Below are 4694 nucleotides of genomic sequence, written 5' to 3' on the forward strand. Positions count from 1 at the left end.
GCTTCCATCAACGAACAGTCGAAAGGAGTCGCCGATGTAAATGCTGCAAGGTCTGAGTTTTTCCTTTCTTTGTTCTTTTACCTTTGGCTGAGCTTCGCCTTGCTTACTTGCACATCGTTCATCTTGGCTCAACGGAGCCCAATGTTCGATGGATTCTGGTGTGAACTCGGCCATGAAGTAGGCCAAAACTTGGCCCTTAATTGCTGTTCTCGGCCTGAACTCCAGGTCATACTGGCCCAAGGCCACTGCCCATCTTGCATTCTTCCGGTTAAGTCTCCTTGCTGCGACAAGGACTTTAGGGGGTGCTCTGTTAGCACCACAATCTCGTGCGCCTAAAAGTAATGGTTCAACTACTTTGAAGCCATTACTAAGGCCAACACTAATTTCTCTAGCGGTAGATACCTTGTTTCTGCGTCGGCCAAGGTTTTGCTTACATAGTAAACAGCCTTTTGCTCCGCTTTTTCTTCTCGAATCATCACTGCACTTACTGCATGTTCTGAAACCACTAAGTACAAAAACAGTTCTTCTCCAAGTTCAGGTGTTGAGAGGACTGGAACCGTGGTCAGATATTTTTTCAGGTCGGCTAGAGTGGCTTCGCACTCTTCGGTCCAGAGGAAGTCCGTGGCTTTCTTCACTAAGTTAAAGAAAGGCTTGCACTTATCTGAGCTTCGGTTTATAAATCCGTTTAGGGCTGCGGCCCTTCTAGTAAGTATTTGTACCTGTTTTGCCGATGTCGGGCTCTGTAACTCTAGGATGGCCTTGATCTGATCTGGGCTGGCCTCAATGCCCCTTCTGGTCACCAGGTACCCCAAAAACTTACCAGATCCAACTCCAAACGCGCACTTTGATGCGTTGAGTCAGAGCCGATATGTTTTCAGTATCTCAAAGACCTCTTTTAGGTCGGCAAGATGACCCTTAGGTTCCTTGGTCTTCACGACCATGTCATCGATGTAGACTTCTACTGTTTGGCCAATGAGGTGTTTGAACATCTTGGTTATCAACCTTTGGTAAGTCGCTCCTGCGTTTTTCAACCCAAAAGGCATTACTCTGTAACAGTACAGGCCTTTTGGGGTGATAAATGTCGTCTTCTCCTCATCTGGGAGGTACATGGCTATCTGGTGGTACCCCCTATAAGCATCCAAGAAGCTCATTCTTCCATGTCCAGATGTGGCGTCCACCAGCTGGTCAATCTTGGGTAGAGGAAAGCTGTCTTTGGGACAAACTTTGTTCAGGTTTGTAAAGTCTACGCAGACTCTCCATTTACCATTCTTTTTCTTTACTACCACTGTGTTTGATAGCCATGTCGGATAATTGACTTCTCTGATGGCCCTGGCCTCCAGAAGTCTGTCTACTTCCTCCTCCACTGCTTCGACGTGCATCAACGTCGGTCTTCTAGCTCGTTGTATTACGGGTTTGGTTGACCTGTCAACGTTCAATTTGTGGCATGTGACCTCGGGGTCAATGCCAGGCATTTCATAAGGCGTCTAAGCGAACACCTCTATGTTTGCTCCCAGAAAAGTTTCCAGTTCTCTTTCTTCTTCTTCGGCTAAGCCCGAGCCGACAAGAAAGAAGCGTTCTTCATCATCCTCCTGGACGAGGATTTTCTTCAGTGCTTCTTCACTCTTGTCGGCTGGCTCCTTGCCAACATCATCTAGGACCTTCATGTCCTCGTCTAATATCTCTGCCTTCTCTGGTTCTCGAATGTTGCAGGTGGATTTCATTGCTGCCATGGAGCAATTCTTTGCCTGCAGTTGATCTCCTCTGACTTCTTCAATCCCATGCTCTATTGGGAACCGCAATAGTTGATGCAATGTTGAGAGAACTACCCCCATTGCATGCAACCATGGCCTTTCCAAGATAATGTTGTATGGCGAGGGCGTGTCAATCACGATGAATTCTGTCTTGATCTTCTTAGTGTCGGCTTGTACCTCCAAGGTTACTTCCCCCAGTGGCCATGTCGGGGTTCCATTGAACCCAACCATTGGGCCATTGGATTGCTCCATATCGTCTGGATGAAGGCCGAGCTCCTTGTAACATCGGACATACATGATGTCACAAGAGCTGCCTTGATCGATCAGGATGCGCCTTACTTGGCACTCCCGAACCTGGAGGGATACTACCAAGGCATCATTATGCGGATGCTGGACCATCTCAAGGTCGGCATCAGTAAAGACTATCATCGGTCCCTGGCACTCTTCAGGTCGAGGTCTTTTCTGTCCGACCTGGTTCACGTGCTGCAGGTGTTTCACCCTCTGGGTCTCACCTCATATGTCGTTTTCGTTTAGTTTTGAGTGAATTACATTGACCACCCAAGGTCCTCCTGCCTGTGGTTGCTGTGCTGGGGGAGGCGGTACTGCCGATGCTTGAGGCAATCTCGCCTGCTCTTCTCTTCTTCTGGCCTCGTTGACAAGGTCTCTCAGATGGCCTTGCCTCACCAAGTCTTCTAAGTGTGCTTTTAGGACTCTACAACCCTGAGTTTGGTGCCCTTCTTCATTGTGGTAAGCACAACGCCTACCGACATTTCTTCCCATAAATTCCCCTGGTGCCCTTGCCGGCGCTCTGAAATAGGGCTGGTTTCATATTTGATCCAGGACTTTGTGGACCGGGATTCGGAACACAGTCGTCACTGCCTGTTTAGCCCTCAATTTCGTCTCTTGTTTGTTCGATCCATTGTTACCTCGGCCTCGCTTCGGCGAGCCGTTTCCTTTCTCCTGCTTCGTCTCTTTGTTTCCCGACGTATCCTCCTCAGCTCTGGCGTACTTCTCGATTCTCGCCATGAGCTCTTCCATGCTTTTTGGCAATGTCTTTGCCAAAGACTTCCGTAGTGGACAGTCATCTTTCAGGCCGTTCTTGAAAGACACGACCGCCACCTCCTGGTTGCATTCGGGTATTCGATTGAACACCTCATAGTACCTTTTTGCATAGGCCCTAAGGCCTTCATCCTTGCTGATCTTCAGAGCTATCAATGCGTCCACCCTCAATGGCTGCAGCTTGTTTGTCACGAACCTGGCCACAAACATCTCGGCCAGGCCTTCCCAGGTCTTCACGCTTCCCTTTGGTAGTTTGTGGAACCAATCTGATGCAATCTCCCCGAAGGACGAGGGGAACACTTTGCAGAGCAACGGCTCGTTCCCACTGTATAATGCCATTGAGTTTAAGTATAGTCCAACGTGAAAGTTGGGGTCTGACTTCCCATTATATATTTGGAACCTCAGCATACTGAATCTCTTTGGTGCCTCAAACTTGTCTAGTTCTACCGAGAAGGGTGTTCTCAGCTTAATAGGTGAAGTTACCTCGGCCTCAACGTTCTGTTGTTTTCTCTTGAGATAGTCTCTCAAGTCTTCTTTGCTCCGCCCAGGAGCTCGACTATCGCCTGACTTCAATCTTTTTGGCACACTACTATCGGCTTCGTGGTGGGCCCTCTTTGATCTTTCTTCATGAGTTGTCAAAGCATAGGGCTTGCCCTTGAACATGCCGATGTTCTTTGGGTTCTGCGTCCTTCGTGTGATATGTCCTTCGAGACTCCTCTCTTCTCGGCTTCTCTCGCCCGACTTCCCTGGAAGACCGGTGAGAGTGCCTACCACTCCGGGTGTGCTGAGGGGCTTCGATGATTGTTTTTCTTCCTCCCTTCTAGGTATTAGCCGCTGGAATCGGCGTGTCTTGCAGCGGGTATGGCGGCTGCATGACGTTATTTTGCATCATGAAGTTGACGATCGATTGTAGGTCTGCCAACTTGTTTGCCATCTCTTTTACCTCTTCATCCCTCCGCAGGCATCTATCCTTCCATACCTGGAGGTCATCCTTATTGTAGTACTTGGTTTGATCTGGTTTCTTTGGTACGTCGCCAGTCTGGCCAACGTCCTTCTCTCCGTGGGTTTGGTCACAAGTTTCTGCATTGTGGTTGTCTCTTTCAACATCAAGGTCGATAGGTCTATTACCCCCAGCAGGGGCGTCGTCCCCAATCCTTTCCTTCTGTCCATTACTGGCCATCTATTCTTCTTTGATTCCCACAGACGGCGCCAAATTGTGTGAGTAATTTTCCGATCACACTGCCCGCTTAGTAATCAGCTAGAGAGCACCGGCAGAATAGATGGCTTCAGCTAACCTGCAACAGAAAGAGAAGGCTCCGGCGATGGTTCTTCCACCAGGAGGCACTCCGACGATCAAGTCAGTATATCTCTCAAAGATAATCAAGTGCTTAACTTACTGCTCAAAGCATAAAATCGCGTACCTTAGACCCACGGGGGTGCCTCTCTTTTATAGTTTACTCAATCCCAGTCCCACTAGAAGCCTGACTTCTATGGACTCCAATTCAGTGCTTACTTAAGACTCCTCAAGAGATAAAGATAAACTCCCTAAGAGCTTTATCCTTATCTTGGCTTAGTCTCCTCTTTATCCTAGGACTCTTGTCCCTTATCCGCTTATCTCGGATTCCGATATCTTCGGAGATAACCTCGGCATCACCGAGATCACCTCGGCATAACGACCAGGACACGTGGCACCTCGGCTAACTCGTCGGCGTCACCTTGCCACGTGTTGGTACTCAGAAAATATGTCTCCACACCAGCTATACAAGGCAATAAAAAGAAATTGAGAATTCAAGTCACAAAACACATACCAACTTGAGATGAGATGTGATCACATGACACAATCAAATTCCAAGGTGATTTTAGATGGTATTGACATTATTTTAG

This window comes from Camellia sinensis, chromosome 14 (genome assembly GCF_055761805.1).
Source record: "Camellia sinensis isolate YWXY chromosome 14, ASM5576180v1, whole genome shotgun sequence".
NCBI lineage: Eukaryota > Viridiplantae > Streptophyta > Magnoliopsida > Ericales > Theaceae > Camellia > Camellia sinensis.